The following is a 23,232-nucleotide window of genomic DNA, read 5'->3' on the forward strand; positions in this document are numbered from 1 at the left end:
CTCGTTTTTACTTCAACAATTTGATTTTTTAACATTTCTAACCAGTCATACAAGTGTTAAATAAATGATCCACTGTAACGCATAAAATAACAAAAGACTCAGTCTTCACTGACGACAAAGGTGTAATGCGTACCTGATTTGCATCGTTTACTTACCTACATTTTTTTTTCCCTCACACTGTCTTAATTGTGACACACAAGTGTGAAATAAAATTTCCCACTGCAGGGTAAAAAAAACATCAACAATATTCAGTCAAATGCGTAGTACAAAGACGATTTGCCTCGCGAAAACACCTCATATCTCTCTTTTTCTCAATTGCCATTCAAGTGTAAAAAGATGTTAACCACTGTAAAACATACATTTAAAAAACTGTTCGCTTTAACAGTGAATAATCAAGCTGAAATGTGAAGGGGATTTACGTCGCAGATGTGCCTCACAATTATTATTATTATTTTTTAAAATGTCTGATGTGTGAAAATAAGTTAACCACTGTAAAACATAAATTTAAAAAACAGTTTTAGTTTTAACAATGAATAACTAAGCTGATATGTGAAGGGGATTTACGTCGTAGATGGGCCCCGCAAATGCATTTTTTTTCAATTGTCTTAAGTGTGAAAATAAGTTAAACACTGAAAAACAAAAAAATACGTAACATTTCAGCATGCTTGACTTTGCATTTGTGCCTTGTGTGTCAAAGTCCCATAAAATGTATGTTTAAAAAAAAAAGGCAAAATTGTGAGTTTCAACTTTAATGTAAAAATGACTCATCGTAAGTTTAAACTTTAATAATTAACAGCGAAGCTTTGGGCCTCATTTAGCTCATGTTTGCAGCAATCTTACTTGTCATAGAAGTTTAAAAAGAAGTTGACAGCTGTAAAACATCCATCCATCCATTTTCTGAGCCGCTTCTCCTCACTAGGATTGCGGGCGTGCTGGAGCCTATCCCAGCTGTCATCGGGCAGGAGGCGGGGTACACCCTGAACTGGTTGCCAGCCAATCGCAGGGCACATACAAACAAACAACCATTCGCACTCACAGTCACACCTACGGGCAATTTAGAGTCTCCAATCAATGCATGTTTTTGGGATGTGGGAGGAAACCGGAGTGCCCGGAGAAAACCCACGCAGGCACGGGGAGAATATGCAAACTCCACACAGGCGGGGACGGGGATTGAACTCCGCACCTCAGAACTGTGAGGCTGACGCTCTAACCAGTCGCCCACCGTGCCGCCGCTGGAAAACATTTAAAAAAAAAAAAAAAAAAAAAAACATTATATGAAGGAGATTAGTGTCGCAAATGCAACTCACACATCCCATTTTTTGTGACATTTGTGAAGCAGTGGTCCTCAAACTACAGAAAAATAATCTAGAAATTATACTTAAAAAATGATTCAATTAAAATGTGTGGCCCATAAAACTGAAATAAAAAAATTATCTAAATAAAAGTTTAAATGCAAACAGTTCCTAAAGATGAAATGCAAATGTTTTGTACTTAAAAATGTAACTCTATTTAAATAGTGATTCTTCTGCCTACCACTAGAGGGAGCCTGAGTGCCATACATTTGGGAATCCCTGGTTTAAAGTGTAAATTAACCACTGTAAAAGGTAAAAAACAACAACAAAACCCTCAGTCATATCTTTAATGGTAAATAAGGACGTGTTAATGCTAAGGTGGTTCGCCTCGGGCACCATCTTTTATTTTTTACCTTCAAAATTATCATACAATTGTAAAAAGACGTTAACCACAACAAAACGCAAAAGCAACAAACTTGCGTCAACTATGATCACAAGTAATTGTTTAGAAGCAGCGATTTTGATGTAGCGTATTGTTTAACTTCTTTTCTTGACAGCCCGTGGTGCGGATACTCCTTTTTGGAATATGTCTAGGGGGGAAGGAAAAAAAAACAAGCCAAAGAAAAGAAAAACATCTTTTGATGCTCGCCAAACTGAGATCTCATTAGGAACGTTGACTTCTTTTTCTTTCTCTCCAACTTTAGATATTTAGGGTTATGGCATAATATTTGCAACGGCAATTATTAATAGAGTGAGAAATGTATTTTTTTCTACTAATTTTGCTTATTGTGTTTTATGCAAAATCCTTCTATTTTTCTTTAAATGACGGCATAATAGTTGCACATGTGATGACCCAGTTACTTTTTTTTTAAATTCCCAAACGTTGACAGATAATGCCAATTTAAAATAGAATGATAGTAAATAAAATATGCATATTTTAATATGATCTTCAGAGGATCCTGATCGTGTCGTGCTGTTCCCATGTTTCCCCGTTTAATTACAACATTACCCGTTGTTGCACATCCAGGGACTCGCTAAAAAAAAAAAAAAACGGCGCCTTATAAACCAATAATGATTATCTTTAATACATGATTCATTAGTATGTCCTAAGGAGGCACTGTTTTTATTCCTAACAGGCTGACTTGACTACTCACTGTGTGCATGTGTGACTGCTTTGGAGTCCAAAAACATCCCCTGACTTTTTATTTATTATTTTAGTAAAAAAAAAGAAAAAGAAGATGAAGGGCGTCTTGCACCCTAATTGCTATCTATTATGTATGACAAGTCTTGTGTGTGTTATTCCACCATTAATGAACGTATTAAAAGCAATGGGACATTTCCATCCTGCAGCATGCATACAAGTTGATGTAATACTCCCGTTTGGCCAACAGGTGCTGCTGCACACTTACAAAAACTGCCATTTTTTTACCTGAACACTTATAATAGCGTCTTATTTTTGTTTCTATGTCTGTTAAACATTTATCACAGTATTTTTTCCCATAATCCTACATCAAATAGTTATGCGTCAGTATAATATTTTCACTATTTTGGCAATAAGTAACTGTCTGTATTAAAGTATTGATTGATGTGTTTAGAATTATAATGTGTGGACAATCATTTTTGCCGTTAATTAAACAAGTGGGATGCATGGGGAAACAGTCACACTTGTTGAATTGTCCTAGGAACATACAAAATTTAAAATAACTTTACATGACATTAAAAATGAGAATAGAGCCTGACTGACTGACAAATGTCACGTTTGCAATATTGTAGCAGACGCACATTTATTACTTTATTTTATTTAGTTTTACTGTATGATTTTTTTTTGGTCTTAACCATTTATTTCTTATGATTATTATCTTTTTGTAATTTTTACTCTATGGTTTTATAGAATTGACTGTATTTATTTTATATATATATTTTCTTTTTTTCCATATGGTTTAATGTTAATAACCATATTTATTTTCCACTTTTGTTCTTAACGATATTTAGGTTTTATTATTATCATTTTTTGGCTATATGCTTTTTGTATTAGCCATATTTATTTATATTTTTAACAACATGGTTTGAGCGTATTACTACTTATTTGTTTATCTACTGTATATTTATTTCTATAGTTATATGGTATTAACCATAATAATATTTGTTTATCTTTTTAAACTATCTTTTTGGTATATACCACATTTTTATTTATTTTACCATATGATCCTAAACCATATTTATTACAGTATTGTTTATTTTTTACTATATGATATTATGGTAACGATTTTTTAATTCCTTATACATGTATTTTATTTAAGCTATTTTAAAAGGAGTGGGAGAAGAAAGCATTCCATTTTATAGCGTGTATTAATATACTTCGAAGAAAATGATCAATTCTGCACATTTTCCGTTGTTCCTGTTAGTGCATACTTTACATCATTATGCTTAACTTTGCATGTCGAATGAACATCAACTCCATACTTGTTAACATAGGGAACAAGTAAAACATATTTGTGTTCCGTTAAAGAAAAATATATATTTTGCAGTTTGTGCAAGAAGTTTAGTCGGATTTTGCACAAGTAATGTATCTCTGTTTTGAGTGCAACGCTATTTGTTCAGACACTCGCACTCTGGTGTACTTGAGCATGTAAGTGAGACCCCCCCCCCCCCCCACCCCCCACCCCATGGGAGCAGCTCTGGCACATAAATAAACATACACAAATGAGATAATGAGGTAGCCCACAACAAGACCTCGCTAGCTCTTTGATAGCGAAGTGCTTTGCTTCAGAGGGTTCTAATAGGGCAGCTCCCTTCTTGTTCTTGTTCCTGCTCCTGCGCTGCCATCTGGTCCACGGAGCGGTGTTTGCCCCTCGAGGCCTGCAAATAATGACTTTCCGTATCCACGTATGCACGCATTGTGCTCTGGGGTTCCGGCAGCAGCGGCTACGTGACACGTTTGCGTCCCAAGCATTTGGAGGGCGGAGCGAGGCGTGGGTGGGGAGGAAAGACAAGAGGGGATTGGACCTCGTTGTGCAGGAGGCAGGAACAGGGACTGAGAACAAATTAGGTGGTATTAAGAGGCTGCTTTGACTGGTAGAAACTGTTGGCTTATTTTGCCTTTAGTCAGTGCCGTATTTCTATCGATCAAAAGACCAAAAAGTTACATACAGTAGACAAACAAGACTCTTGTTCCTGCTCCTGTGTGACTTGTTGCTTGGCAGAATTCATGAAGCCCAATCACATGTGCCCTTTAAACAAAAAACACATCAATCACATCCACTAGACTGTTTGAATGACAAGGTAGGGGCAGATGGTGATGTGCCCCTCGACAGAGGGTCAGCAGGAACAGGAATTAAGTTGGTGTTTAGACAACAGAGTGAGGCATGGGTGAGATGAAAGGCAGATGGGTATACCCAAAGGATGTTACAGGAATAAGGAATGGGAAAGAAAAATAGAGGGAGGAAGAGCGTCACTCCTCCTGCGCCATTTGCTGGAATGCAGAATTCATGGATCGCAGTGATGAATGACCAGTGATTATAATCATACATCAGTGAAGCCCACTGGACTCTTTGAATAGAACAAAAAAGTCAGCAGGAACAGGAATTCAGCTTTTGTTTTTACTGCGGAGTAAGGCACAAGTGGGAATCAAAGGCAGAGCAGTATAGCTGAAGAGAGTTGCAGGAACAAGGGCGGAAAAGGAAAAAGAAGGGAGAAAGCTTCTTGTTCCTGCTTCTGCACCACTTGTTGCTAGGCTTAAATTTGTGGAGCACAGTAACATGCTGAATAACAAGTGAACAGACACTTTGACACTTTGAATGAAGACTAGGGACAGATGGTGATGTGCCCTTCATCGGAGAGTCAGCTGGAACAGGAATTCTGTTGGTATTTAGTCCGTAGAGCGACGCGCAGGTGGGGATGAAAGGCAGTAATGTATAGCCGAAGGGTGTCGCAGGAACAGAATCGAGAAGGAAGAAGGAAGGAGGAAAAAGGAAGGAGTACCATTGTCATTCCTGCTCATGCACCACTTGTGGCTGGACAGAATTCATGGAGCACAGTCACTTGTACCCAATGATGAAAATCCCCCATCAATCCCACCCACTGCGGTCCTTGAATGACAAGCTAGGGGCAGATAGTGCTGCGCCCCTTGACAGAGATTTAACAGGAACAGGAATTCAGTTTATCTTTGGAGCACGAAGCGAGGCATATTGCAAGGAAGAGGAGTGTAGGAGGTGACAGGAACAAGGACTGAGATAGAATGTAGCTATGGCTTGATTGCCACTAAGCTCAGATTTTTGTTCCCGCTCCTGTGGCACTTGTTGCAAGGCAGAATCGACAAAAAAATATTTATCAGTCACGCCCACCTGGCTGTTTGCTTGACAAACTAGGGGAAGATGGCGATGTGCCCCTGGGCAGGGAGTCAGCAGGAACAGGAATTACGTTGGTGTTTGAACCACTGAGTGAGGCATGGGGTGAAACCCTCGTTGTGCGCCGAAGGAACAAGGACTGAGACAAAACTAAAAGACAGCTTCACCTGCCACCAAGCTCAGATTCTAAAGCTTGGTCATCCCTCGGACACAAAACCTGTGTCCTTCCTGAGCGGTATGACGGCTGGACATTCTAATGATGTTTACACTTGCATATAATTGTTTGAGCAGATGAACGTGGCACCGTCAGGCATCTGGAAATTGCACCCAAGGATGAACCAGACTTGTGCCAGTCCACAATTCTCTTCCTGATATCTTGGCTGATTTCTTTTGACTTTCCCATGATGTTACAGAAAGAAACAGTGTGTTTCAGGAGTGTCTCGTTGCTCTGCCTGCACCTTTTGCTACCAGGGAGAATTCGTGGAGCGCAGTCATCTTTTCCCAATAACAAAAATCATACATGAGTCACAATGACTACAATCTGCAGGAACAAGGACTGAGAAAGAAGTAAAATGCAGCTTTGACTGTCACCAAGCTCAGACAGAGTCAGCAAGAACAGGAATTTAGTTGTTTGGATGGAAAAAAACAAAAAATAAAGCTCAAATTCTTGCTCCTGTGTCTTGAGAGTCAGCAGGAACAGGGATTCAAACATGACATAAATCACCTCAAAAACGGTAAAATATTTTTGTGTGCATGTGTGTGTGTGTGGATTAATCACATTTTGTTGCGTTTGAGTTGAACTTGAAGGCACTACTCTGTATTAACTATAAAACACATCTGTTTTGTCAATGCTGTGGAAGGTTGTGGTGGAGTAACAAGGAGTAGTGTAATACATAACTCCATCGCGTCGGTTCCTTTCGCTGATCCAGGCGCGACTCGCCCCCGGGGGAGGCTGCAGGGCCTGGGTCAACCATATGGTGGCACAAGCCCCCACCCACCCACCAGACACGCACCCCCACCGAGTGACATCACAGGCCAATCAGTGACACTGAATGACTGACGTGTAGACCATCTTATTCTCGCACAAACGGAAAGCAGTACTTGAACAGAAGCGAAGAAGCTGACTGACGATTTTCACAATAAATGTATTTTGTTCCTTCAATCACTGATTTGCAAACTTTTTTATAGGGTCCAAAAAGTGGACATGCCCTAAGAGTGGGATTAAAATGCATTGTGACGTGACTGTGTTGCTGAGCTTTCTCATAAAAAAAAGTATCTACTCATGTTTTTTTTTGTTTGTTTGTATTTTTAATGTATAATTTATAAACATTTTTGATCGAACCTCGATGCGCATGCAAACTCCACACAGGCGGGGCCGAAATTTGAATCCCGGTCCTCAGAACTGTGAGGCAGATGTGCTGACCAGCCGCACACCGTGCCGCTGTGTTTCTGTATATCGTATGATATTTGTATTTAGATATACATGTATTTAACGTTTGTCCAAAGGCTTCAAACCGTCACGTCTTCAACCCGTGGTTATGCTCGTTAGCATAGCATACACAGGAAGTCAGCTACCTTGTCCGGTTTGGTCTCCTGACGTTCCGCATATTGCGCATTATGCATTTGTGCTGCTTTTTGCTGATTGGATATGGGAAATGATGTGGTTTCAGTTACCAAATGCGGCTCCTTGTGTGACCAAAGCCAAAAGACTGCAATCATTCTGAAAATGGTTGAATTAGCTGTAGCTACACCTATTATAGTAATTTGTCCTCAAAATGTGTGAATATTTGTCACATTATCTTAATTTTGTCATCCAACCCAGTTATTTGGGTGTACATTTGAATTTAACCCCAGAAAATTATTTTTAAATTAAAACAATTGTTTTAGGTGTATAAAAAGGAAGTTAAAAAAAAAGATATTTGAAAATATGTTCCAAAATGTACTATTTTATGTATAATGTTTTCCCCTTATAGTTAATGATGCATTTTCTGGTTATTATCACTGCTTTTTGCTGATTGCCTTGAAGAAATTTCATAGTTTCCGTCACCAAATATGGTTCCCTGCCTATAAATGCAGATATGTGAAGGATCTGATTATTTCTGGTTGACTCCAATTCAAACATCTTCTACATTCGTTTGTTGGACATCCATAGCCATCTTAGTGAAGTTCCAATGTTTTTTTTTTTTAACTCAGCATTCATTACTTAAAATAAAAAAGTCGTAGTAGTACATAGCCTGAAGCAGACGAATTGGGATTCCGCATGTCTTCATCCAACCTCATGTTAATGAGGCAGAGTCCGCTGGTAATTAGTGCATGGTGGGCTCTATAGGCGCTCAGTCATCATATACGAATATACTGTAAACCCTCCTTAACAAATGTATTAGACCAATGGTGGACAAAATACGGTCTTTCTTGTCCTTTCTTAAATTCGGCCCATCAAGTATTTACATTATCAAGAGTCCTGTAACGCTGTATATGTTGAATCCATTTTCCTAAAATTGGTTGAGTGGTATGTATGTATTCATTGTTTTTGTTCATTTCTCATTATGTATTACTGTAAGTAGTAAAATAAAATGGAATTAACATACTATAATTAAATTCCTCAAATTACTCAAAAAATGTCAGATTTCTCCCAACATTTTGATTTCATTTATAAAATATATGTAAAAATGTATTTTGTTATTCAAACTAGTAATTCGCCTGTTGAATTATCTTAGTTAAATGTTTCTGTAATTTATTAAAATACATTTCAAAGTTAAAAAATATCTAATTTTCAAAATTTTAAATTACGATAAATTTCCCCCTTTGTATTTAATTGTGCATTTGTCCCGATCACTGCACTTTACTGGTGTAAAATGACATGGTTTTGATGACCAAATATGGTTCCTTGCACAAATAACAAATGTCAGATTTCTCATACATTTAAAAAAAAAAAAAAAGCCCAAAAAGAATTGGCAAAAATCAGCCAAAAATTGGCCGATTTTCATCCGAATTTTATTGCCAAGTATCGGAATCGGGAACAGCCTCAAAGATTCCATATCAGCAGGGCCCGAAATAATATCTTTGGAGATTAGCATTAAATAATTATTAAAATATGTCCATGTCAATGTCCATTTTTAAAGTTTTTTTTTGGCGTCATCTACGATACAACCTGGTCCACCTGTCAGTTTTAAAAATCAAAACCCACCCCTGGTTTGGAACAGCAAGACTCGGTGAAGTGCTTTAATGCGGACTGTTTCGACTTCAGTGTCTAAATGCCACCCATCGTGCGTCTCTTCCTCTTCATCTCTAATAGAGGATGGCTCGCCTTTTTGTATTCTTAATGCGCACCTTCTTTGAGATTGTTACAGGTGGCCTTCCCCTCGATACAATATATGGATGTATTTATTTATATATGTGACATATGAGTTAATTATGTAGCAGGGGAAGGGGAAGTGGGGAGGAGGGTACGTGGGGGGGGGGGCTGACCCTTCCTCACCCCCCTGCTAATTAATTAGCCGTGTTTACGCTCACCATTACAACCTTGACAGCTCGTTACCCCCTTCATCCTCGTCCCGCGACAAATTACCAGACGGAGGGAACTGACGCTGGAGGTGGCACATGTGTAAGTGTGTGTGTGTCGCCCCACGTCGGGGACCCCAAAAAATGAAAGCCCAGATGACTCGCTCGTCACAAGTGGTGTCGTTTCTCCGAGATATGAGATATTCAAATGAGACGCTGACGGAGAGGGACTGCGCCGTGCCTGATGGCTAATGTTAATGTTCTCATTTGAATATGAAAAGGAAAGCCTTGCCCCCGTGTGTGTGCGATCAAAAACGGCTCAAGTGTGTGTTCTTCAGGCATGACTGACAAGACAATGGAGACAAACAGCCAGGACTATTATGGGATGGATGTAGGGCATATTACGCCATTGTCGTCGTGTAAGAGACAAAACAAGATGGCCGACTTTGTTTAAATAGTTCAAATAGGCGCTTGTGCCTTTCAACACTCATCAGCCGCTACGGTGGACATTTAGTCAAAAAGCTGTTCTCTTCTATTGTCTTCTACCGATAACCAGGTATCGGTATGGGGCCGATACTGGCCTAATTTCAAGATAGCGGGTACTCATGAAGGCTGCCGATACCAGCCACCGATACCTAAAGACAAAAAAATTCTGACATCGAATAAGTTGCCCTCGCAAATATTTTGTCACTGCTGCGGTTTGACACATCGGCGAATCATCATGTGCGTCAGAAAGAAAGAGAGGACTTTGTTCACCTTTATCTGTCATTGTGTTCATTGAAATTTTTGGATCAAAAGTACTAGTAGTATCAGTACTCTTAACGGTATCGGCGAGCACTAAAGAGTGAATTCTTTTACTGGTATCAGTCTGAAAAAAAGTCGTATCGAACATACCTAGTTGTGGTTCTTGAGTTGGGAATCAGTCACTCCAGTGGTCAGCTATTCACTAGCTGTGCTCTTCTATATGCGTGAGACTCAATGCCAAAGTAGTGCATCAGTCACTACAGTGTACATTTATTCAAAATCTGTTTTCTTTGACGTGCATGAGTCTTGATGTCCAATCGGTGTATTAGTCACTACGGTGGAAAACTATTCAAAAGGGTTTGTTCTTCTGTAGGCAGGAGATGTAATGTCAGAGTTGAACATCAGTCACTACAGTGGACAGCTATTCACAAGCAGTTTTCTTCTGTATGCCTGTCGCTCCTTATCAAAGTTGCGCATCAGTCACTACAGTTGAAAGCTTTTCAAATTCCTTGTGTGTTTTGGACATACTTGGCAAATAAAGATGATTCTGATTCTGATTCTGAAAAACTGCCCTCGTCTGAGTCTGTATGTCAAAGTGTTGCATCAGTCACTACTGTGGGCAGGGACAGTATTCAAAAGTGGGTATTTTTTCTTGTCTTCATGTCACCATTGTGCATCGGTTACTTCAGTGGATATTGGTCATTTTGGTTGTGAGGACCAGCGGCTGGCATTGTATAGGATGACAGTATGCCATCAACAATACTAAGGACTTGGGATAATAGAAGAAAAGAGTGTTAAATAGCTGTACACTGTAGGTACTGATGCCCAACTTTTATAGTGACTCACACATACAGAAGGAGACTACTTTTGAATAAATGCCCAAACTGGACATGAGACAACAAGGGAGTCGTTTTTGAATTTGTATTTTTTTAAAAGTCTTCTGTCGTGACTGATTTACAACCTTGACATACTCATGCAAACAGAAGGAAATATCTTTTAAAAAGAGGTCCACTGTAGTGACTGATGCACAACTTTTTCATCACTGTCATCCAATTGTTGTTCTATCAAGAGGGACAGTCAACTCACTTTTCTGGTTGGTTTGCATTGCTTTTATTTTGTTGTTGTCATGATTACCTGATGCACCTGAACGCAACACAAGGTCCCTCAAAGAGAACATAATTTTTCACGCTGCAGGGGTGGGCAGCGTCATGGCAACAGGTACAAGCATATGCCTTCCTCGCCCTCGCTGCTCAATATAATGTACTGAATATAAAATCCATTCGACTGAAATAATCTAAATTTAATCTATTTACGTTAATTAGCTGACATGCGTCAGATTACCGACATCACTTTTTTGACTTCGATCTCTGCGGATCAGCCCCGTGAACAGAGAGGAGGTTAGTTAGTGAAAGCTTAAAACAATTAAGTGCCCCTGCTGCACCTTAATGTATGATTCAAAGATGGATTTTTGAATATATTTATTGCAAACTTTCCTTCAGGGGGGCTGGTGTTGTGTTTGGAGGCTTGATTGACGGACGTTAGTAAAACAAAGCATCGGCTCGTTTTCAGTGGCCACGGGCTGCTTCTGATGAAGATTTAAAAGCGGGGGGGGAAAGGTTGAACAGCATCTGTGAATCACAATTTTTTTTTTTTTTTTATAACAGAGATTGACACATCGAAATAATTAGTGTGTACTCATAATGCCCCCTTTGCTGGGGGGGGGGTGATGATATGCCGCAAAAACACCCGCAGCCATTGATGAACCTAATGAGCTTTCCACTAGTACTGGACGCAGCATTAGGTACACCTGTGTAAGCTAATGAGATCCTGCATCTAAAATTCCTGCCTTGACAAATATACTATTGCTCACTTTTGATTGACACATTAACAATAGAGAGCGGAACCTTGATGGTCAAACACAATCCGTTTCCATAAGAAATAATAGCATTCGTCATTCGTTCAGTGCAGGCTTTTTAAAGTTATATTTATACAGTATAAACAGTCATACAAGTGTAAATATGTACAATTGGTGTGTTATATCAAGTGAGGATGTGTAGGGTGATGCTAGATTATAAATACATTTACAGGAATAAAGTCTTCATCTCATGATGAAAGTAGTAGCAGGACAAAAAAAAAAAAAGTCAATTTTGCGAATATACAGCTAAAATATAAGTTATGCAGTGCGGTGGTTAGCACGTTTGCATGTTCTCACCTGGTTTTCTGTGGGTAATTGTTCCGAAATTATTAGTCTCAATTTTGCAATACTAAAGCTGGACTATTCTAAAAATGATGTTGTTAGAGTCTTAGATTTACAGAAATAAAATTGAAATATTATGAGGAAAAAAAAATCCCAAATCATGAAAATAAAGTAGCAATTTTACAATAAATAGGTTTGAAAGAGTACTAGAATAAAGCAATTATTTTGCAAGAATACGTTTGAAATATCATTTGGAATTTACAAGAATAAAACCATGTTTTTGCAATAATAAAGTTGAAATATTATGATAATGAAGTTATAATTTTCCGAAAATGAACTTGGAAAATTGTGCGAAAAATTATTTTAATTATTGAGAAATCAATTGTCATTTTATAATTTTGCAAAATCTGTCATTTACATGAGAAAAAATATTCATATGATAATAAAGTTGAATTAGGAGGATTTTATTTTTGAAATTATGAGGGGTTATGGTTAGTTACTAGAAGAAAAATATAATTTTACAGACAAAAGGTCTTAATTTGGGGAAAATGTTCAAATTTTATGAGAAAAAATGCAATACACAAAAAAAAACCTGGAAGAATAAGATTAGTCATTATTTTGTGATGATCATTTTATGACAAAAGTCATAATTTTGCGATGGAGGATAAATACTGTTAGAAGACTGTTAGCAGAATGCAGTTGTAATTGTTTATGAAGAAAAAGTTTTGTTAGGAAAAAAGTCATGTGAGAATTTTTGGGGTTTTTATAATTTATTTTATTTACCATGGGAAATCATTTGGAGTATTAATTTTACTCATTTAAAGTTTAGAAAATATAAAATGTATGATGGAGTCCGAATGATTTGTGCTTTTGCTAATTTTGAAGAAGATTTTGGTCGGTTTTCAAATGGCTTGACAGGTGTTGAAGTTTGCGTTAAGAATTGCAACGTAAAACCAACAAACAAACGCTTGTTTAATTAAATGGACGTTAATAAGAAGGAAAAGGCAAAAGTTACAAAAGAAACGTCTCACCAGAGAGTCAAGAGGAAAGGGAAAAGTCCTTCAAAGTCAACAGAGCAAACATTGACTCAACTGTTGAAACAATGCTGAGTTGAAGGCATTAATATTGAACCGTGGGGGGCGTCGTCGTCATCGCTTTTTCAATTACATCGTATGACTGTTCAAGGGGCAAATTTTAAGATGTTATATGCGCTTTGTGCAAGCAAAGGGCCTCCGCCATGCTTGATGGAAAGCTCTTGAAAGCCGAGGGCGTCTTTAAGAATTGACACACCCTCTAAAACATACATCGCATGAAAACGATTTAAAGGGGGTCCCGGCTGGGGGGTGTAAAATAGCATTTTAGCGCAGGCGGGCAGCAGCGGGGGCGCCACAAAGCGAGCTTCTGAAAGAGAATATGGCGCTCACATCACATGTGAAAAGGCAAACACGCTGGCAGGCGAGCCTGACGGAGCGTGACGAAGACGACCAAGAAGAAGATGAAGAAGACGAGGAGGAGGAGTAAGTAAGGAAGAAGCTGGGAATCATCCCAAGCAGATTTCACCTTTTTGCATCACTTTGCTTTTTGGAGCATATGTCCGTTTGCACCAGATGGAGGCAGTGCCTTTTTTGGCATGAAAGTTGAGGTTTGATGAGTTCATCTAAGTAAATAACAAAAAAACAAAAAAACGAAGATGAAGAAAAGCTCCATGACACGTCTCATTCATCAAATGGGTGAAACAACGAAGAAAGTGGAACAAAAGAACTCCAAACAGAAGTCATTCTCCTCCACTGCCCTGCTAGTTGAGCAGCTAACTTGAAGTTAGCTTTAGGCCCGCCACACAACGCGAGACTGACCTGGACAATTGCGCAAAAAAATATAGTCGACGAATCCCACTCACACACCAGGTGATTGACCCTCGTACGTATACCAACAAGGTACTAGAGCGGCTCCAACTACCGGAGACAAATTCCTTGTGTGTTTTTTGGACATACTTGGCAAATAAGGAAAAATTCTGAATCTGATTCTGATTCTGAAATTGCTACAACTGAAAACGGCGACCCCTAGTGTTTCTATCAGGAAACAACGTTTTGAGGAGTCACATATCAGTGGCAGCTGGTCAATAGCGGGCGCTCGGGCGCCTGCCCCACCACTGGCGATTCGAATTTTACAAAAAACATTGGAATTTCAGGAGAATTAATATTGTGATTAAAAAGAGAACGTAAAGTTGAAATAGTACAAGAATAAAACTGTAATTTTATGATTTTTTTAATTTTATTTACTAGTATAAAGTTGGAACATTACTAGAGTAATAATAATTCTGTGATTTTGGAAGAAGTTTGTGTTTTTACGATGATAAATTAGCAATATTATCGGGAGAAATGTGTGATTACGAGGAAAAAAGTTTTTATCATTATAGTCATAATTCTTCAAGAATAAAGTTGTATTTTTACAAGATAAGTTAGAATTTTACAAGAAAAAAATCATCTTTCAGGAGAACTAAAATCGTAATAAAAAGAAAATATCAAGTTGCAATAGTGCAAGAATACAGCTGTCATTTTATGAGAAAAATAGTTGTTTTTTTTCCTTTTTTTAGCACAGAGTTGGAATATTACTAGAATAGTCCAACTTTTACGAAACTGACATTTTACGAGAATAAAAAAGCAATATTATCGGGTGGATTGTGGCAAAAGAAACTTTTAGGTGAACACACGATTCAAGTTGTAATGATACAATAAAAAAAGTTGTAATTTCAGAAGGAGAAAAATCATAATAAAAAGAAAATACAGTAAAGTTGGAAAATTGGAGGAAACGGAGTGTTATGAAAAAACACGCAATATAACTAGAAAAACGAATTTTACAAGCATAAACTGGAATATTTTGAGAGTGAATATTTACAGTACTTTTGGAAAAAAAAAAAAAAAAAAAAAGGCCTGCCCTAAAGCGTGCATTTCATAAACTTAAATAGAGACTCTATTGATGACAGCCATTAAGGTATTAGCAATTAATTAGCCATTAGCAAGCCCAACAGGGACCCGGTGCTCAATTGACGGTGGAGGTGGAGGTGGAGGTGGGTCCTTCACCCTTAATATGGACTGTGGAGTACCAATAAATGAAGGCAGTCAAGTGCAGCTCAAGCTCATGTGGAAAACTCTCCTGAACTCCTGATCAGTCTTTAGAAGCATGTCGAGAAATAGAAGCAACACCTCTGGTTGGGAAATTAGAAATCATAAATCATAATGATAATAGCTCAGCACATACAGTTGAAAATCTGGAAACTAGGGCTACTATTTTATATTGTTCATTTTAAAAAAATACTTGGGTGACTTGAGTACTAATTTATCATGTATGTAAAAGTTTATACTTCAACTTTATTCTTGTAAAATTATGACTTAATCGTCACAAATGAGTATATTTTGCTTGTAAAATGACATCTTTATCCAAATGTTTTTTCTTGTAAATTACAACTTTATTCAATTTACAACTTATGAAACAGTATATCAACTAGTTTTTTTTTGTAATAAAGAACTTTATTCTGGTAAAAATACAATTTTATTCTCCTAATATTTAGTATATGCTTATTTTTGTTCTTGCACAATTACACTTTTTTGTGATATTTAAACTTCCTCATTGCCAAATATTCAGCTTCATTCTTGTAAATTCCGATCCCCCCCTCAAAATATTTCAAATATATTCTCTCAAAATTAAGACTTTTTTTAAACTACTATTTAATTGCGAAATTACAACTGTTCAGAAAAATGTTTTTTTTAAATACTTTTTTTTCACCTTATTTCAACTTTTGCAAAATTCAGATTTTTTTTTTCCCTTCTGAACTTTGCAACTTTTTTGTAATATTGCTGTTTTTGTAATTGAGAAATTATGACTTCTCTTATTTCAAACGTCAGACTTTCAAACTTTATTCTCCTAATATTTTGTATTTTATCGTGCAACATTACAACTTTTTTCCATAATATTTCTACTTCATCACAAAATGTTGCGCTTCATTATCGTAAATATTTTTTTTTCCTTTGTAAAATTTCAACTTCATGCTCCCAAATTTTTGCCTTTCTTTTAAGTCTTGCTTTTTTATTCAACCGTGAAATTAGGAATATTCTCATATTTCAATTTGTATCGAAAAATATTATTTTTATGTAAAAAGACTCTTTTTTCACATCATTTCAACTTTATTATTGCAAGATGACAACTTTATTCTTGTAAAGTCAGATTTTTACTCTGGTTAATACCTAGTTCAACTTTATTAATGCAAAATTATAACTGTACTTGTAAAATGACTGCTTTAAATTCCATCTTTAGGTTCATATTTCAACCTCTTGTGAAATTTTGACTTAATACTTAATACTACTTGAAATTACAACTTGTAGAATTGCTTATAAAATATATATATTTTCTTGTAAGATTACATCTTCATACTTGCAAAGTAATACTTTTTTTCGTAAAATTCCAAACTTTAACTTTTAAAATCTTGAATTTTCCACATAAATGCCGATTATTCTCGAAAGTGGCGATTTCTTTTTTTTATCTCAGAGCAATGTTTTTTTTTTAAACTACGTATTTGTTTTTGTCAAACTATAACGTTACATTATTCTTGCTTTATTGTTATTCTCACAAAAAGACAACTTTTTTCCAACTTTATCTCTGTTACTTCTTTTGTCAAGCTAATATGCGAATTAGTGTACGTCTCTGACTATTCCGCATACAACAACATTGCAGCCCTAACATTACATCATTTCAATGGGTTAGATGCATGCGTCACCATATTTTTTCCAGATCTTTTTTGTTTGTTTGAAGAAGTCCTTAGATCCTAATAATAATGAAACCAGAAAAAAAGCTAGTTCACGTCGTTATCCCTGCCTCCTTGGACGTGTCCATTTTCACATGTGGAAGGCGTAGCGGTGGGCGCGCGGTGACTGATTTAAGGTTTGTGGGGATCTGATGGCCTCGGGCAAGTTATTCTAAGAGCCCCCTGATGTCAGTGGGACTGCCTGGCGGAATAAAAGGCGAGGCAATAAAGTGGGGGAGAAAGTAGCACACGCGCATTGAAAATGGGGGGCCTCCCTGAGGCGATGGCCCAACTGGCCCGTGGTTAAATCCTCCACTGAAAGTGTAATAATCACACCAGATCCCCACAGAGGTAACCAGTCTATGTGTATGTGTGTGTGTGTGTGTGTGTGCGCACGTCTGCGTGATGGGGGTGAAGACGCAGAGACACCAAAACAAAAGCCGTTCTTCTCTGTCTTGTTCTTGTCGAGGTAAAACAGAACAGAATGTTGACACTAAGAAAGCGGCATTACAGGGCTATGGGACGTCGACCAATCATAAAGTGTCCCTCGGTACGCTTTTAAACGTTGAATTATTGCGTTAGTCCTACTTGAACCTTTTCAAAAGTATTTGTGCATTATTTGACTAACATTTAAAGAGTAAAACAGTAAGTAGGTACAGTAATTAACAAATGTATCAGACCGTACCAGCTAAAAAAAAAATTAAAAAAAAAAAATTCTCTTCAAGTACCACTGTTGTCCCCCCCTGCTTATGTGCGCCAATCCTGTTTTGTACATCTTTACCTGTGGGGGGCACTGTGGTGCACGTGTTACGATGCACACTTGCATTGACATGGGGGAAGTAGAAGAAGAATCTCACCAGAAGAGACTCATGATCGAATTTCGTTAATATAACTCATTTTTCGCTGGGTTTAAAGAGTATATGCCTGTGAGTATCATTGTATTGCTTATCTGTATGTGTTGATACAGCATTTGTGTGCCAATGTTCATTGTTTTGAGAGCTATAATTGCCGCAATTTAATGCTAGTTTTGGTTAGCCCGTCAATGGTGTTTTCCATTGTAGCGAGCATTGTTCTGGCGATTTTTGGGAACAAAGGTTAAACAAAGTACAGCATTTGATTTATTTGAACCTACAGCAGGTTTAAGTCTTTGTTGTGTGTGTTTAGTTTTACAGTGAAACTCAACTGCAGTGTCAATAAACGCCTTAAATCCAGCAACATTGGACTCTTTTTGAAGAAATGTTCGCTAGCTGCCAAACTGCTCAGCACGCTTATGGAGGGCAGAATAACCACCAAGAAGGCCAACACTAAAATACAGAAGACCTGTTATATAAAAAATGAGGCTGAATTTTTATTTGATTTTTTTCAGTTTGAATATTAACGCTTCGCTCACACAAAGGAAATCAAAACACGCTACTTAACGTTTCAGTTCCCATTCTTTAGTCGAATGCAGTTTGTCATTACAGACACCGTCTCTATGTAACATAAGTTCATCATGCAGTGGCGCCTTGAATTACAAGTTTAATTCTCCAAACACTCGCACCTCAAATCATCTTTCCCCATTGAAATGAATGGAATGTCATTATTCTGTTCCAGTCCCCCATTAAACGGCAACACAAAAAATTGCAACATGTTTTTTTAATAAGACAAATAGCAATCCACAGTATTATACTTTATAAACACATATAGTAATAAAATAAATACAATGTTAAGAATGAAACAGTTTGTACAATACATTGTGTGGAGACTTAAGGTGTGCGCGTTGTGGCCACCAGGGAGCAGTACAATATATACATATGTGTATACATGAAGACGACGTGACAACTGCTCAGTAAGCTGCAGTAATATATATATATATATATTGCGCATATTAGGAGATTTTGAGTTGTACATTTTACAACTATTTATATTGTTTGTCGACATGTGTTGCTGCACCATATGTGGACACATACCCGTAGCTTAAAGGATTATAGCACTGCAACATCGATGCTAGTTTCGTTAGGCCATCAATGCCGTTTTGCTATGTGTTTTAGCAATAAAAACAGTTTCTTCAACTACAGTATGAATCAATTTTATTTTAAAAGGGGTGTTGGTAACAAAGAATGCTTGCAATATCTCAATATTTTTAAAAGTGAAGCCAATTTGCAATTTTGGTATTTTAGCAAGAAATGCAAAGTCGATGCACACTCTCGCGGGCCACATAAAATGACGTAGCGGGCCAGATGTGGCCCCGGGGCCACCAGTTTGACACCTGTGGTCTAAATAGCCAAAATATGGGACCTTTAATAGATTATTATGGATAACTACTACTAACTACTATTTAAATATCATATTGTGACAAGAAAGTGTTTTGCAAATTGAAACACAATATATAGTATTATATTTTATTAGTAGATATGAATATTCCTAAATACTGTTGATGTATTAATAATAAAATAAAGGTGTAGGATCATGTAATTGATCAGTTATGTGTAAGCAGGCAACTTATTAGCTGTTTGTGTTGGTTATTTCTATTATATTTTTGGAAGTACAGTATTATGCTTTTTATTTTATATATGTTTCAAATAATTTATAGAAAAAAAATGTCTATGCAAATGAATGCATTGTCTGATGGCGTCAATTAAAGGGACAGGAGCGCTTTTGTTCTTGCCGCTAGCCGGCGGGAGGTGCGCTAATCGTGGCGCCAAAGGTCAAACTAATTAGTGCGCCGCTTGAACCCACCGCTAAAAGTCGCACAAAAGATGTGACAGAGGGGAAATTAATCGAGCACGATAAAAATGGCGTGATTAGCTCAGAACAGGAAGGATCGGCTTTTACTTTGCAAAACACAAAAAGTGCTAAGGGAGGCTTTTATTTGTGCGGGTTAGCAAAAGGACATCCTCAATGAAAACGCTCACTGCTTCATTAAACGGGCACAATGGCGTATAATGCTCTTTGTTTACATATGTTAAATAAAGCATATCATTACGCTCCACTGGCTGCTAAGTGGTGGCTTTTAAAAGACCATGAATTCAATTAGACTGTGTTAGGTACCCCCCCCAGCCCCCCAAGTGTCGTTATGCACGTGATCAACAGTGAAGTGCTCTGTCAGCCATATTGAAGAGTTGTTACTAAGGTTTTCGTGAAGCTAATAATTTGTGCAACTTGACAAAACAAGCATTTTAATTGCTTGTAATACCTTTATTCCTGAAAAAAAAAATGAAATTCATGTAACATAACTTTTCTTGTAATACTATGAATTTATTCACATAATATCACAATACACTTTGATTTCTAGTAGTTTTAATATATTAATATTATGACTTTTCCTTTCAATATTATGTTTGTTTTCACTCATTATTATGGCTGTATTTTTTTTTTAGCATCACAACTTTTCTTAATATTATGACCTGTGAAATTCTCACCTGGAAAAATTAGGATTATTGGAGAAAACTAAAAAACATACCACAAAGGAAGACCCTGGACTGTTGGGCAACTCAAGTTGTACATCAAGGAAGAATGGGAAAAGAAATCCCCCTACAAAGCTTCAACAATTAGTGTCCTCAGTTCCTAAATTTTTATTGAGTGTTGTTAAAAGGAAAGGTGATGTAACACAGTGGTAAACATGCCACATCACAGCTTTTTGGAACATGTTGCAGGAATAAAATTCAAAATCAGTGAATATTTGCAAAAAAAAAAAAACAATAGTCGATCAGTTTGGGCATTAAATATGTTGTCTTTGTCGTGTATGTGTGTTCCTGTCATATCCCCGCTTTCACCAGCAGAGGGCTTGGATGCTTCCATACCAGTCTGTCATGAGAGGTTCGCCCGTTAGCTCAACTTTAGCGGGGAAATGCTAACGAGGGCCCCACTATGACTCCTCGGAGGCTCGGCTAAGTGTGGCGCGTGTAGTACTGTGAAGTTGGGGGGGTGGGAAGAGGACGGTGGGGATCTGCGTGCAATGGAGGGAGGAAGGGATTTTTTTGTTGTTGTTGGGCGGGGGTGATGGTCCCAGTGGTTGTTTGCCTCTTTTCCATCAAGAGCCCTCATCTCCTTTATCCCCTTTGTGGCGGAGGCCCTCCTCGGGCACTTCCCTCTGAGGGGGGATCTAAAAAGAGCAGCTGCCGGGGAACCAGTGCCATTTCCTCCTGCTGTCACCCTCCCTCCTCCCTCCCTTTTCTTCCCTCCTCACACCCTTATTAATATGCATATGAACTTGTTTCTCTTAGTTCCGAACTCCAATGACAAAGTGGGAAAGCATATGCCTGAAATATTCATGACGGCGCACGGTAATTAAGCGGCGGCGAAGGCAACTCCATCAACTAGTTCACTTCCAGAGTTTTTTTTTTTATTTTTTTTTTTAGGGTTTTTTGTGTCTAAAATTGCCTCTTTCTTTTTTCTCTCTCGCCAGGACTAAATACAGAAACATTTTGCCTTTTCCCCCTAGCTCATTTTTAGAAATGAGACACTTGTAGAGAGAACATGCATTGACATCATTATCTTGTGTTGACAGTTAAAAGTTAGGTCTTTTGTAAAAAATTCTTCATTAACACACATTGTCATTTAAAGATGGGTTTATTTGTTTTAGGGCTGTTTAGGGTTTTTGTTCAGGTTTTTTCTCGTAAAATTACAAAATGTCCAACTTTTTTTTGATTAAAAATAAAATATCGAAAATATATATATTAATCAGGTATAAACAGGGGAAATTGTTGAAAACATTTCGTTGAATAGCTTGAGTGTTGTAATGAAATTGTCTTGATTTAGTTTTTTTTATTTAATTTATAAAAAAAAAATTCTTAGGATTTTTAAAATGTTGTTTGTGTTGGGGCCTTAATGTTCTCTTGCTGAAGTTCTAGTTTTTCGTTTCCCTATTTCCGTATATATTTTACTTCACTTCCTTTTTCCACATTAATGGTTTCATGAGACCACAACATATTTTCCCGCATGCGTTTGGGAGATCTCAAGTGTGTTTTTTCAGAATTTTGAAACAAAGGTTGAACTTTTTGGCCATAATTCCAAAGGTGTTTCGTGCCAACACAACACTGCTCATCACCAAAAGAACACACCTACAGTGAAGCATGGTGGTGGCAACATCATGCTATGGGTCTATTCCTCATCAGCTGGAACTGGGGCCTGAGTCAAGGTGTAGGGAATTAGGAACAGTTCTGAAAAGCAGAACTGTTCCTAATTCCCCCCTGGTTTTGTGCTCCTGCCTTCTGCTAGAAAAGAAAAAAAAATAGGAAAAACCTACTAAAACATCTGAACATGATTTCGTGGTTAATCTGAAGCACTTCATTGGTGTCAGTTGTATGCTGTGTATGCGATTGGTTAATTCTGAACACAGCCGCAGAGCAACCCTCTCACCAGTTATGATAGGGTTTGCACACTTGTGCAACCAGATTATCTCAGTTGTTTATTTTTACTTCCGCTCTCAAAAAACAATATTTTTTTCCACTGAAGTTGTACATGTTATAGGTCACATTAATGGTGGAAAAAAAGTTATGATTTTTTTTTTCTTGGTCTGATCACAAAAACCTGGCATTTGAAGAGGGGTATGTAGACTTTTTACATCCAAGATCGATAGATAGAAATAAAATCAGTAAGTCAAGGAATCACTGTATACATAATACAATACAATAGCAGTGTGATGTTATTTTGTGCTGTGAAGAGAGACATTGAAGTCAGAGGATGCAGCAGAAGAAAAATAAGCAAGGCCACCAGAGAGATGGATGGAGAGGTGGTAGTGGTGGTGGTGGTGGGGGGGGTCGGGGTACGGAAGGTGAGGAGAGAGGGGGGCCGGTGGTGGGCTACAGGGATAGAGGGGGGGGGGGAGAGATGCGAGATGTTTGCCGATGCTTGACAGCGAGGTAGATTGTATCTGACGTGAGGCCTGCAGATCAAAGGAGAGCGGACAGCTGGCCCAGTGCACTCGGCGCACTCCGACGCTCAGCTCGCCTGCGTCCTTATCCCCGCCCCCTCCTCCTCCTCCTCCTCCCCGGCTTCCTTTCCTCGTGACGCCTCCTCACTTCACTCCTCGCCTCACCGCCACGCTGGCTTGTTTGGTCAATAAGCATTTATTAGCGGCTGTTACACGCGACCTCCCTGTTGCATCAATTATGGATGGACGATCGGACAGGAACATCTGCAAAGAGCCCGTTGCTCGAATTTGCATCCTGGCAGGAATTAGATGGGATTAAAGAGTGGGATTCACATGATTCTCACCTTAAATACATTCTTAACATCTGTGGTCTAACTTGGAATGACTGTGTAGTACTAGTGTATGTTAGGGGCAACAGGGGTAGTGCCCTTGCATATCCAAGTTGCTGTTAAGATTTTTACTCTTGAAAAATACGACTTTATTTACCTAGCATTAAGACT

General features: G+C 37.9%; 1 long non-coding RNA gene across 1 annotated transcript in view; it reads left to right on the forward strand.

Moving 5' to 3' along the window:
- The window catches only part of LOC133404507 (uncharacterized), a 78,455-nt gene that overhangs the window by 31,012 nt on the left and 24,211 nt on the right, over window positions 1–23,232 (forward strand). The gene's annotated exons all lie outside the window — the stretch shown is intronic.

Source organism: Phycodurus eques, chromosome 6, assembly GCF_024500275.1.
Source record: "Phycodurus eques isolate BA_2022a chromosome 6, UOR_Pequ_1.1, whole genome shotgun sequence".
In the NCBI taxonomy this organism is placed as follows: domain Eukaryota; kingdom Metazoa; phylum Chordata; class Actinopteri; order Syngnathiformes; family Syngnathidae; genus Phycodurus; species Phycodurus eques.